This window comes from Strongylocentrotus purpuratus, unplaced genomic scaffold, assembly GCF_000002235.5.
Source record: "Strongylocentrotus purpuratus isolate Spur 01 unplaced genomic scaffold, Spur_5.0 spur5_scaffold_8, whole genome shotgun sequence".
In the NCBI taxonomy this organism is placed as follows: Eukaryota; Metazoa; Echinodermata; class Echinoidea; order Camarodonta; family Strongylocentrotidae; genus Strongylocentrotus; species Strongylocentrotus purpuratus.
The window spans coordinates 20274685-20289255 of NW_022145614.1; the positions used below are offsets into that span (position 1 = coordinate 20274685).

The window sequence follows — 14571 nt, forward strand, 5'->3', positions numbered from 1 at the left end:
TAATGAATCAAGCTGGTTAAGTCTCAGTGTGCCTCTCCACTTACATGGACCTTAAATAGATATCAAGGTACACCGTACCATCAACATCTCAAGACATCTCATGTATGTTTAAGTGTCTTTGAATGTGTCTTTATAAAGTGGCATGGGCCACATATTGCAAGTCGTGAGGGGCAAGGGATGTGTTTGTGGGGGTGGGGGGGGGCAATAGATGGAATGTGAGAGAACGGAACGACCGTCCGACCATAAAAGGGTTTGAATGGGGTGGCGTCACTTTCTCCCCTCCCCTTTCCTTTTTTATTCACCATTTTCTTCTTCTTTCTCTCTCTAACTTTCTTCCTAGTGAATTTCAGTGCACATCTTCTCATCTTCTTCCCTCCCTTCAAGTTCTGGAGTATCCAAAGATTGGTAACGTCTATAATTTTTCAGATCTCCCACCAACCTGTCTCCCACCCCAATATTCTTTATCAGAATGATGCCTAATCCCGTAGGCATGTATCCCTTGGTCTGGTCGAATACTAAAAGATCCCGCAGCAGTTTTAAAGCATCATTCTTGCTATGGGCATCTATTCTGTGGTATAATTGCGTCTGGACGTGGTAATCCGAATCTCCTAAGCGGGACCCCAGTGAACTTCAGTTCCCTCCCAGACGTGTCACCCATTACATTTTATGTTTGCTCTAGTTTACTGGCGAAATGCTAGTATCACTCATTCCTTGTTGTGACACATTCTGCATAATAAACGAATCTCTTGTTTTTTCCAGTTTAGCATTCATGCACATGTTTGTGTCTTGCATGATGCCAAGCTTTGTGCAGTCAGATGGCCAAAAAACTATTTAAAAATAGGCATTTGTTGTAGTCTACTGTATGGCATGGATAAGTTTGCAGGAATTAAAGCTCTTTACAAAATTCATATAACAATTTATGTTTGTCGTCAGAACCATTCATTGTTAGAGCCTTTCAACTTGGGTTGGAGAAGGGGAAAGGGTGAAGTTGGACCGTACTTGCTCACATGTTTGCCAAAATTGTCGTACAATTTCTCGCAAAAAAGTTCTTCAATGTGGTGGTAGAAGGAGTGAGGCGTAGAAGGGGGGGGGGGGGGGTGTCCTAGCGTAGTATTTGTTTCTACGGGCGCAGTTGTACCTTTAATATCTATTTCTCATCTAATCGCTATAGTCATCGACTTCACCCGAAAGCCCTTCATCGTGGTCTAAGAAGACTGCCGCATCGCTCCTCGTGATCACTAAACCCTTGTCGAAGGCCTCGTAAGAAAACAATTCAAAGTGTGGTCATGCTGATAGGGGAATTCATATTCAGGAGTTGGCCTACGGGCGGCTCGAGAAAGTACATCAGACGAGTGAACTTCGTGCGGCGGCTCCAGGGCGGCTCCATTCCAAGACATTCCAGAGTGTAGCGGTGCGCTAATGTCTGCAAAAGACGCGCTGAGCGACACTGCGAAAATGTGCTCGCGAATTGCATTTTCTGGTTTATATGGTAGTATTCCATGTATGCTACTTGCAGTGACAATCTGAGGGGACCTGAAATAAATTGTGAACGCAATTCCAAGTTCAGTGAAGAGGGCACTTCTTTTCTTTTATATCTATTACATTCCTCTGTGCACTTTCTTTTATTTATGCCCCCCCCCCCCCCCCTCTCCAATTTCTTTCTCCAGATCTGTTCTTCTGTGTCTTGGTGTCTAGCTACTCCATTCACTATACAAGAAATAATCTTCAAATATCTTCTTCACTCTTCGAATGATCTAAAAAAAGAAAAAGAATGATGACCTACATGTATATATTAATAAATAGTGGGTCTATCTTCACCATACTGTGTGCAAATACAATGAAATTGTGTTTCTCACACTATACAGCACTCTCCCATCCCCTCTTCATATCCATGATGCATTGAATAGCTTTAAAAAAACAATAAAACAACAAAATTATAGGGGAGAAACATGAAAGAGGAGAAACATAAAATGAGATAATGGCAGAGAAAGGAAGGAGGGGGGGGGGGGGTAAGGGCGAAACACAGAGTACAGACTAAACAAAAAAAAGAGTCGGAGTGATAGGTTAGGTAGGATAGTGAGCGCATGAGACTTAGGGAATGATATATATATAGAGATCGCCTGTACCGTATATGAAAATAATCTTTGGAATTCAATTTCCGAAATGAGCAAAGAGACCCACCATGTTGTGTGGAAAATGATGCAGACGAACCCAGCTTATATTATCGGATTACTTGGATAAACCTGCCTGTCTTGCTTTGAGCTACAAGAGAATTGATTAGCAAATTACCTCCCGAGATCTTTGAAAGAAGAAATAATAAACAACACCCGTCAATGACCGGCTATATCTCGCTCCGTATCTGCCACAGAATAATAATCCGAATTACCAAATATCGTCTGCACTTCGAAAACTACAATGGAAATTATACTTATTTTCTAAAGATTATCCGAGTTTCTACAACATTCCACAACATTAAGAATTTTGTTTCATAGATTGTGAAAGCCTCGGCTACAGAACACTATTTTAAAATCTGTGGATTATTGCGGCATTGTGTAGATGGTAATTAAATCATTAGATGAAAGATCTACTATTTATCTGAATGTGTAAGGTCATAATAGATTATCCAGTCAATGATTCGTCGCAACTCTTTCGTTACAATTTGCCACAAATCGTAAAAATTGTAACAATTCGCTATAATTCGTTATAATATGTCACAATTAGTTAAACGAATTGCTACACTTTGCCACAACTCGACACAGCTCGCTACAATTTGTCACAATTTGTCTCAATTTGTCTCAATTTGACACACAAATCGTCACAAATCACCACTATTCTTCACAAATTGCTTTAAATCGTCATTAATGCCATTAATCACCACAATAAGTCAAATTTCGTCGCAAATCGTTACCATTCCGATGCAGCTAGGTCAAGCCAAGAAGGGTCGACACCGCCCAAATCTCGTTCCTGGTAGACCCGGTGTTCCTGGTAGACCCGGATGTAATTGAATTCGATGTTGATTATTAATGCTAATGATCATATCAGTAACCAAAACATTTAAGAAATAACAGTTTTTTTTATTTTGAATGATGACAGTATTTCTTTTTACCAGTTGATGTTATTTGAATACTTGAAAATATATGCAACGTGATGCTAAAACAAAATAAAAAGTGATAATTTGCTACTTTTTATATATAATTTTCACTTTTGATAAAAGCCCACCGCACACTGAGCGATCGTCCTGCGATCCGATTTTTGAAGAAATGGCAATTGTATTTGATAGGAAATCTAAACAAATTTCAAACGCCAATAATCATAATAATAATGTCCTCCCTCCCTAATTTTAATATTAGGACACTGCTAACGTTTAAATTTCACAAAGATGACATACGTGACATCTTCATAATCCCTGCAAAGTTCTATATAATGTTGGCTGCAAATGGGACATATATACACTGTAAAAAAAGTTTGGCAGATGTTACTGGGTAAATCGGATTTGGGCAAATTTTGTCCGATAATTGGGTAATTTTCTCCCAACCATTTACTATATGAAATTACCTAATGAAAGGTAAAAAAATAGGTTGGTAGGTGTTACTTGGCAAATCGATGTTGGGCAAATGTTGTCCAATAATTGGGTTATTTTCTACCAACCATGTATATAGTTACCGATGAAAATAATTTGGTATTGTTACTGGGCAAATTAAAGTTGGGCCATTTTTGTCCAACAATTTAGTTATTTTCTACCAACCATTTAGTTACCGATGAAATAATTGGGTAATGTTATTGGGCAAATTAGAGTTGGGCCATTTTTTGTCCAACATTTGGGTAATTTTCTCCCAACCATTTACTACATGTATAGATACCCAAGTAAATGTTCAAAATTAGTAGGGGCAGATGTTACTAGGCAAACGTAAATCGGGCAACAATTATGCAACATAATGAGTTCTCGTTCTCATATTAGAGGTGTCGTGGTCGAGTGGATATGTCACAGTACTATGGATCACAAGGTCCGCGGTTCGACTCCCGTCGCGGCGCTAATGTCCTTATATATATACATACATATACATATAATCATATTTTATCCAACTTATTTGCCCAACTAGTGTTTAATATGCTACACATTATGGTGATAATTGGGTGAGTTTTTTTGGGTAAATTTTTGTTGGTTAAACGTTGAGTATTTTCTTATACTCCAACACTGGGTAAATCATGTAAAATCTTTAATTTACCCAACAGTTGGTTTGACACATAATAGCCCTCATGTTGGCAATTTTTGACCAATATTTTTAGAGTGCTTTAGCGCCACCCCTGTATACACATCGCCTCTGTAGTAAAAGTTTGATGGAAATGCAATGGTTTTGGACAAATTAAGAATCTGACAACCATGGGGCATCAGGGGGTTCGTGTGACATCTAATCGATGACTGGTGGACTTGTGCTTAGGTCACCATGGTCAATCTGTGTCCTCTCCTACTTTTGCTTTCACCGTCAGTCATCTTGTCTCATTCAAGGTTGCATCATCTCAAATTCTCTCTCTCGTTTCACTGCCTGTATCTCTCTTTCTCCCTCTCTCTCTCTCTAGCTCTCTCACTCTTATCCTCCCTTTTTTGCCACCATCATAATCATAATGATTTTCCCTTTCTCTCTCTCTCTCCACCCCCGCCCCGCCCCCCTCCTCCGGAGGGCTTTCGCTCTCTCTCTCTCCAAGCAGAAAGCTGAATAATATTTGTCTACGGAACTTTTTTCTACGGAACATTACTCACAGCTATTGTTTCATGAGTTAAGTCACTGCTAAAATTATACAAATATTTCTAGTTTAGCCACTCTGTGACCTTGAAATTCATAGTATATAAACAAAAATCGAAAATACGGTTAGGATAATTTTATCGTTTATTTAAATAGTAATAATCATTGTTGTTATTTTGTGATCCTCTCAAATGATAATTTCCCGTAGAGAACTAACGCGTATTTACTTTATATATTATACTTAAAATAATAAGAATTCAAGGACAACTCCTCTTCGATTTCCACCACCATGGGAAAATTACACCGTACAACTAGCCCCGATAGCGACAACCGTGAGACATTCATCCCCAAACAATTACCCCACCCCCTATGCTAATTTCATTTCCCCCAACACGTGCTTAGAGACAAGGGGGTCTTTGGGAAAGGGGAAAGATGCCCTGCGGAAGTTCATTTATATGCATCTACTCTCTCTAAAAATAAAAACGAATAAAAAATTCACTCTATTTTTCACTTTCTTGGGAGTAACGTCAGTGGTCACTTGTTTAAGAGTGAATATCGATAGAGTGCTCTCTAAGAAGAAAAGAGTGAATGTTCACTCTATTTTCACTACATTTTCACTCTCCAGAGGAGTGACGTCAGTGATCACTCGATTTTTTTTTGAGAGAGTACTGCAGAATTGCATGGCAGCATGCAGTCAACTTGGGAATTGTTTTAGAGCTTGACGTTGATGAATATTTCGGATTTGCATACTAAACAAATAATTAATCGCTGATGTCACGCAAACATAATAACGCAGCTTTTTAGAAGCCGACGACATGAATAGGTAGGTATATAAAAATGCATGTAGAGTGGCATGATGACTCAGCTACGTGTATTAGCAAATTAGGTATTGTCATCAAACTTCATGCTTGACTTAAGTTTTTATCACAATATTTAAACAGATAGAGAATAGATTCGAGCACCGTGAATGAATACCCAAACATAACACCGCTTCCGTAAAAATGCAGAAATATGCACGAGAGCAAAGTGGGTCCAAGTCCATTAAAACAAAAAAGTTGTATTTATCTAAAATCAAGAATATCTTTATCTTCACAGAGTCATTGATACATATTTGTTGTATGTATTATTCAATACACGGAGACCAGACCATTCTGTCTCTTTTAGAAATACTATTTTGGTAAGAAAAAAATATGATGTTGTGGTGGCCTTCGGTCCTTCTATGTTTCAATTCTTTTCAATTGACAACAAAAGGTATGCCGGGACGTGACTGTCGATATGTTTTTGTACGACCCCCCCCCCCACGAAGTCCCGACGTGTTGACATGTTTATTTATATATTTCCTTTGAACATTCTGTTCTTAAAAATGTCATGGGTACAGCCAAGGTACATAATTTTATATACCCCATACTTTTTAAAAATCGTATTTTGGGCTAACGGTAACGATAGAGAATGCCCCAAAGGTTCGTGGCGTTAAAATGGTTAAGAAGCACTGCTTTAATCGGGAGCGCCAGGAGGGTCAAATCTGACTGACATGAGCGCTATACAAGAACCCACTATTATTATTATTATTATTATTAATAGAATCATGCTTCAGGATATAATGCGTAAAGTCTAGTATAGCTGGAAACATTCTAAAATATTTTAAAGCTCCGTAGAAGAGGTATTGGCTCTTTTACCGATTCATCTTTAATTTCAGCATTATATTGTATACTAAAGAAATAAGCAGACTGCATTTTTGCTGTTTTATCCTTGAACAATGAAATGGGATATCATAACACTCTGATAGTACAGACATTATAAAAATGAAGAGCGAGAAAATATTATTTATACTTTTCAGTCAATGGATCCGTGGTCAATTTTTTTTAACCCCAGAGTCGGATTCCACACCACAATTACTGTACCGATCATGAGAAGAAAAAAAAAAGTAGATTTCAATTTTAAATCAATGGTATTTTAAATTATTTTATATATTAATAAATTCAATAAACAAGGAGCTTATTACCTGATATCCTTTTCACAAAACGGTCATGATAAAGAAGGCAAATGTTTCCAAAGCGACACATATTCATGAACACTTCAATGATACCACTCATGAACCAATACGGTAATTCATTTTAAATGTATATATTAGGGTGACGGATCTCTCAAAGAAAAAACTTCCCTTACTAAATATTCCACAAAATGGAGAAGAACACTCATCATAAATACAGGGATCCAATCTTAAAAGTAATAATTAGGGTGACAAATATCTCAAAAGCTTACCTTCTATCTATTTCACACAAATGCCTATAGAAGAACAGGCACTTTATGAAAAACAGTACTGTTTCCAAAAAGACACATAAAACACACTTTTGAACGTTACACCAACACAGTGATCCACTTTTATAGTAACAAGGAGGATGATACATTTTCAAAGGCTTACCTATAATTATTTTACAAAAACGCAACAGAAGAAGAGGCACTATAGTATTACAGAGATCACTGTTTCCAAAGTGACACATAAAGCACACTTATGAACGTTACAGTTATATCATGGATGAACTGATACAAATATCCGTAACAAAGTCATAATTAGAGCGACAGATTTCGCAAAAGCTTACCTATTTTATTTCACAAAATTGCTTGAGGAGAACAGTAAAGACCGTCTGTCTGTCCGAGGAAGATGAATGTTTCCAAATCGACACACACCTTCATTTCTTTAGTTTCACTTCTCAGTAGGTGGTCCTATTATCTCAATGCGCTGCTCACATTTATCTAATAAAGTATTTCAACACTAAAAATAAACCCCCGGCGGTGATTTTTTTTAGGTCAATGTCATATTCCACACATCAATACCCGCGTGATGTAAATGATTGAGGTTTGAATATCATTACTGTGTTAGCTTTAAAACGGCCGCGGGGTAAAATCTAGTGACTATGGTGTCGTCTAAACTTAAAAGGATAACGATTACAAAAAGAAATATATAAAGTATACTTTCAGTAACTATTACATATATATCATTAACAATTACTTGTCATATGATAATAGTAATCATTCAGAGACGTTTTGCCGACGTGTTGCTGACGACACATTATATGTATAGTAAGGACTGTATGATGTGTGCAAACTACGTGCAAACTACACTGAACGTCAGTTTGAAATTACCCTGCGCTATTACATGCGCTATTAAATAAGGTTTATGGAGGCAAGTAACAGGCAATACTTGCAATCTCTTTGTCATGTTTGTGTATGATGTCACCCTGATAAGCGCGTCAAGCACTGCATCTTTCACTGTGTGTGCATACGGTGCTTATAATTAGGGCATAAAGGATTTTTTGTTTTAAATCGTAGAATGAGTCTTTGCGCTTCCAAAAGGACTTTGGAAATTATTTCCCAAGTTTTAACCGCTTTAACTTGTATCGGTGTACAGTAAATTCAAAGAATAAGTCCTGCGACGTACAGACAATTACTACACCTGGATCGCGAAAGTCAAGTGTAGATTAATCTCTTGCCAGAGGGCTTTATAGCCGTGCCGGGGCTCAAACCAATAACCTTTACATCCCTGTCTTGTAACTACGAAATTGATTCTACAGAATGAAATAAATCCCACTTAGAAAAGACTCCGAACCTCTTTTTCAAAGTCTAGAAATATTAAACATTTTTAAACTTCATGAACTTCTATATGATTTGGTACAAGGTGTATACCATCCTCTTTGGTCGATTATTGTCAGAAGATACATCACATAATATGCAACAAGGAGAAAAGAAAGTGGCTCACTCTATCAACCAAAATGTAAAACAACGCAAGGACAATCTTGTATTTTGTTTGTATAGAAACAAAGCTGCGGAATGATCTCCCAGATGAAGTTAGAATAAAAACATCGAGGTTATCTTTTCGAAAACATCTTTCCACTTACCACGGCCCCCACTCCGTGAACGGAAGGAATCCAAGCGTGTTACAAAAATGGGTTCTTTTCACGCACCAAAGTCCTGCTCGTAGTACACAAAAATCCGGCCCGTATTGACTTAAAGGGAAAGTCCACCCTGAAATTAAGTTAGTTTTAATAGGAGTAGAAAAATGAGAGAAACAAGTCAGTGAAAGTTTGAGCAAATTCCGATTAAAAATAAGGAAGTTAGGATTTTTGAAGTTGTGATCAATCAAACACAAATTGGCAACTCTATGACGTATCATGCGAGCTCAACTTCCATTTGCTCAGTACTAAAAAAATCTAAAATTTTCATTTTCCCTCAAGAAAAATTTCAACCATACATGCACCCTAAATATAATAATTGCAAATATGTTTCTATACTCCCCCTGCAAGGAACAAATATATATTCCGTCATCAATAACGAAGAAAACATGATTTTATGGAATATTATGCACAAAGCAAATGAAGGAGAGCTCGTATGATAAGTCACAGAGTTGCCAATTTGTATTTGATTGATCACAACTTCAATAATTCATAACTTTCTTATTTTCATTCAGAATTTGCTCAAACTTTCACTCACCTGATTTTCTTATTATTCTGCCTCTATCGAAACAAACTTATTTTGGGGGTGGACTTTCCCTTTAACACACCGGACTTAAGGGGTGTTTTCAAAAGGAGGGAAATATGCGTACCTTAAATAACACTGAGTGGGAGGGGGGGGGGCGGGCCACCAAACTTCTAGGTAAATGACGTCGGCTCAACCGCACCCCCTTTCGTTTTTTTTCCTTTGATCTTACTTGTCTTCCGTTTATACATGTATAAACTTGCTTGTTGACGGTTATAGCTGCCCTTAAGCTGTTCACAGAATTTGTACATGTATGCACATCTGTATGATTTTATTTTTATGAATACATCCTTTTCATTTTATGAACATAGTGATGATTGTATTTGTTCAAAGATCTTTTATTGCTTTAACACTTAAAAGATAAACTTGAGTTCTGGTAAAAAAAGAAAATGAATTCTCACAGAATCTAACGAAACTTACACTGAATGTTCAAGATTACAAATAAATGTCAAGTGCCAAACAATTTTGGAAGAAAATGAATACTGGCTGAGTAATGAGCATAGAAAGATAAGGAAATCAGGGTAGTACTAGCCCCGACAAAATGTGTGTTGTCCCATATACATCTTTCTGTGTAAGTGATTGTTACTTTACCAAGACTGTGCCAAATTTATGATGATTTTAATGATTCCAGAACCTTGCATTACACACCATTACTGACATGCTATATGATCAACTTTTCTGATCCATTCCACACCCTTTCTTTCACAATACAATCGCTTTACCAGAACTCAAGTTTATCTTTAAACTCTTTTTTTATATTTTTTTTATAGAAATGTAAAACAAGTTACATGATACTGTATCATTATTTTTGTATATACATGTATGTAAATACAAAACAAACAAGTTTTACATTCATATATATAAACAAATTAAAACAAAATCCTGCAAAAGAATGGAACTAGGCTCGACTAGCACTTGTGCTATTAAATTTCTAGTTCACCTTAACAGCTTCACCTAAATATTAGTAATGCACATACGTAAGTGTATATCTTTTGTACATTTAATAGTATGCAGATCTATGTCTAAATATTGTTTTAAAACCATTACTGTTCAATCAACATTACTCTTCTGTTATGTATACATGTATCAGTATCATTATTTGCATTGTATGATTGTTCATATACTGTCATTATTGTGACAGTTGTTGCTTTTCTACTGTTGACCACAGGCGTCGCTAGAGGGGGCTGTTTGGAGAGTGGGTACAGACCATAGAGATATATACTACTAAACACTAGAGGGCGTACTCGCTCAAATTGCTGCTCCGAGCTGGAGCGGTGGCCGCCATTACTAAGGAGGGCAGAAAAACGGACGACCCAACAAGATACTGTGCACAACATACGTGGAAAAATTGAAGAAGCCAGGTTCGTGCGTTGCATTTGGATGTTCGAACCGAAGAAAGAAAGGGAACTGCATAATATTTCACAAGTAAGTTCTTCTTAATGTTATGTTGATTAATAAGGAGATTTTAGAGCTAAAAATGTAGTTTATGCAGTGACTGTAGTCTGTACCCGGGTTGTCTCATGACAAGCCACGGCAGCTCCTGATCCTGCAGCAGCGGAGCGCGCCAGTCCACGCCCGCCGGGCTGGGGCAGGCATGGGTTAAGGTTCTGGGGATGGTGATGGGAAAATTCTGCTGCGCTGGAGTCGCTCGCAACTCCAAGAGTCAGAGAGTCCAACTCGGAAATATAACTCCATGAGCTTGATTCTATTAAAGAAAAGTCTAGGGCTTAATTGCAGAATACCCTACCATATCGTTAGTCTTCATATATTAGCCGTAGATATAGATTGTGATTTTATTATTTGTTATAACGGTGATACAGGTATTGAAGATTGTATAATGCAAGTGTTTGAATTCATTTGGTGGATGAAAAGTTGAATTTTACGCGGTTTTGTGCGTCATTGCAGCGCTGAATTTGGTGTGTTTGTCGCTAATTTGTGACAAATTTAGATGGCTTTCCTGATGGTATTTCATGCAAAATGTCTGTTATATTGATAAGCACTGATTCTTGTCCTTACCTTTGTCTTGTTTATTGTCTGTTATAGTCATTTAATAGATGAATTACTTGAATTCTAAGCACATTTCAGTAACACAAAATGTCCAGCCCGTACATAGTCCCACACACCTATTTGTTTGTACCTTGTGCCCTCTCTTACACTGCTAGTCTGCTTTCTAAGACCCTATTAGATATTTTAATCAACAAGTAATGTCTCGTTCTAAAAATACAAAAGAAAAATAATAGTGTTGTGCTTTTTTAATCAACAAGTGATGTCTCGTTCTAAAAATACAAAAGAAAAATAATAGTTTTGTGCTTATAATAGTGGAATGTCTCGTGCTAAAAATACAAAAGAAAAAATTAGCTTTGTGCTTAGACTAGACTAGTATTGGTGGGTGGTCGATGGTCGTTGGTCGTTGGCCTCATTTTTAATATTTGGGAGTCCTTGGTCGATGGTCGTTGGTCGATGGCTATTTTTTTAATATTTGGGAGTCCTTGGTCGATGGTCGTTGGTCGTTGGCTCTTTTAAACAAATATGCCTCACTATGTGTTCGATGGTCGTTGGTCTCTTTTTCTAATATTTGTCAGACTGTTGGTCGATGGTCGTTGGACTCTTCCATTCAATAGTATTTGGTCGATGGTCGTTGGTTTCAATTTCTAATATATTTGTCAGACTGTTGGTCGATGGTCGTTGGAATTTGGCTTCTAACCTTAGACTCTAGTTCTAGACTAGACCCTAGACCTATATTTCTAATATTTGTGGTTCTAGATCTAGATCTAATTCTGTAAAACCGTGGTAGGGTATTCTGCAATTGTTCCAAGTCTAGAATAAAATGATATAATTAATTTGATCTTATCTAATTTCAAGATAAATTAAAAATCAAATGTCAGCTTCTTTATATTTTAACTAGACTAGACTAGAGCTAACTAGCTAGATGATAGATCTAGACTCTAGACTCTAGATCTAAACTCTAGTCTCTAATTTCTAAAGCCTGAAAAGCAAAGCCAGGTTAGACAGAAATAACCGTCTGATATGGGTCATTTCTTTAATAAAACTGACATTTGTTGACATTCCCCATAATATAATCAGAGGTCTAGTGGAGCCAGACGCAGTCTCAGTAGAACAACCGACGCTATAGAGAGACTGAAGCTTTTGGTCTAAGCCAGGCTAGCCTGCCACATTTCACATCACAGGAGTTATCCAACTAGGCTAGGCAAGCCTAAAAATCCCACCGCACACTACACTATTTCTATCAAATTTGCTTATGACTTGCTGACATTATTATTATTTTATTTATTTGGCTGGAAGCTGCTTTCAGTTTCAGTCTTAAAAATCACATGAAATAGCATGAATAGTAGAACAATTGTCATGTTATGAGAAAAAACTCATTATTGTTTCCATTTGCTTTTATTGTAATGCAGGAATACACTCAAGAGAGGAAAGGATGTTACACACCACATCTCATTCCTAGAGCTGTGCCTACTGTCTTTCCTGGACATCCTCCCTATAAACAGACCCATGGCTCAAGACTCCCAGCAAAACCATGTACAACATCCGAAAGTGTTCCCGTGCCTCCAAAGAAACCCTATGACATTACAAAAGAACATGACTATTCTTTTTCTGTCTGAGTTGATTAGAAACTGAATATAACCAGACAGCAAGTGCAGGATGCCAAGAAACAGCTTCAAGTGGTGAAACAAGGTAAACAAGAGAGATGGAAAAACCAGGACTCTCTTGCAGGAAGTCCACGAAAGCAAGCTCATTAGCCAGGATCAGCTTGACCTACTTCAACACAACTTTGGAGAGAACGCATTTTCAGGAAAAAAAACCAAAACATAGAACTTCATTCGTACAAACTACAAAGACAGATCAGTCTTTTATATTTTGCCTCTTGTCTGCATAGCTTATCCACTGGATAATTGACTGTGAAGCCGTTTAAAACTGGAGAGAGCTTTCAATAATCTTTTAAAAAAACAGAACAATCTGAGACTTTTGTTCTGTGTAATGAAATAAAATTCTTGGGACACATTGTGACAGTTGCACAACCTAACCATAATTTTCTGTTTGTTAACTTTACACGAAGGCAAACTAAAGTGGAACTTAGAAGAGTTGATTAAATTAGGGGTTAAACAAAATGTACTTGAATTTTGAGTTGTTGTGAGGTACACTGTATTTGAATATTTACTCTATAAGCTTCATAATTGTACCTGCTGTATCTGATTCAGTTGCTATAATTTTTGCAAATTATTTGCACTCTACATGTGCTTTGATTCTGCAGGTACAGTATGGATAACCTGAGATAAACATGTAGACCTTTTTTTTATAACATTGTCTGGATTGCTCTCAACCAAGTGATTTACATCATTAAAGATGAAAAGCAAGAAATTCACATCAAGTGAGCCCATTTTCAATAAACGAGAAGAATTCACAGATGAGTTGCAATTGAAAAGCTTGTGTAATGCACAGTTGCACACCATATACACACCCATAGATCGTTTTGTAAATAGGTTTGAATTTTGTTCCAAAATGGAAAACTGCTTTTGAAGAGATTTGATAACAGAACAATTATATGGAATAATGTCACTAGATGTAAACCCATAAGATTGTGCACTCTTTGGCTTGTTGTATCTACTGTGTACATTTGAGGGTAATCAGTTTCAAATTTATTATTATACCTGATGAATAATGATGTCAAAAGACCATGTTACTATGAGGTTTCACTGAATAGTGTAGTGCAGTATCCTGAGATGTAAGTCTCTTCAATTATAGTTCTTCATAGCAATACAGGTGACTTGGAATATATATGCTCAATTACTTTTTCTGGTTTGCATTTATTACTCGATGAAATGTCTTTGTATTATTAGTAAATGTAACGCGCCTGCGTGCGCTTGGAGCCAAGACTAGTTAATAAAGTGTTCGTTATCGCTGACATCTTGACACATAGACATTGGCCTCCTGACATTTATGTTTTGGGAGTTATTGTGGCGGTTTTGGGATGTGTAATGCTTGTCTTTGGTGGCGAATCAATTTGTCGTGGTTGTGTTGCCTATGATCCGTGACAGTAAATTTGGGGCTAAAATCTGAGGTGTTGTTTTTGCAATGTCTGTCCTTTCAATTGTGTTGTATTATTGCAGTATAATAAAATGTCAAAACTTAAATGCCTATGCTGTAGAATATCAACACACGTGTGCCGTGTGGTAATAAAAGGTTCATTTATTCATTTTTTTCCTTCAAATTGAATTATAAGTTTATTCTCTAAAACTGGTTGATGAAGAAAATAAGAAATACACTGTTTCAAGGA

The 14571-nt window shown here is 37.0% G+C and overlaps 1 long non-coding RNA gene across 1 annotated transcript; it reads left to right on the plus strand.

The window, feature by feature from the left end:
- Positions 1-10490: 10490 nt before the first annotated feature.
- On the plus strand, positions 10491-14354 carry LOC115920292. Its single transcript, XR_004062302.1, has 2 exons — positions 10491-10700; positions 12692-14354. It is a non-coding gene; the product is annotated as an uncharacterized LOC115920292 (long non-coding RNA).
- The last annotated feature ends 217 nt before the right edge of the window (positions 14355-14571 follow it).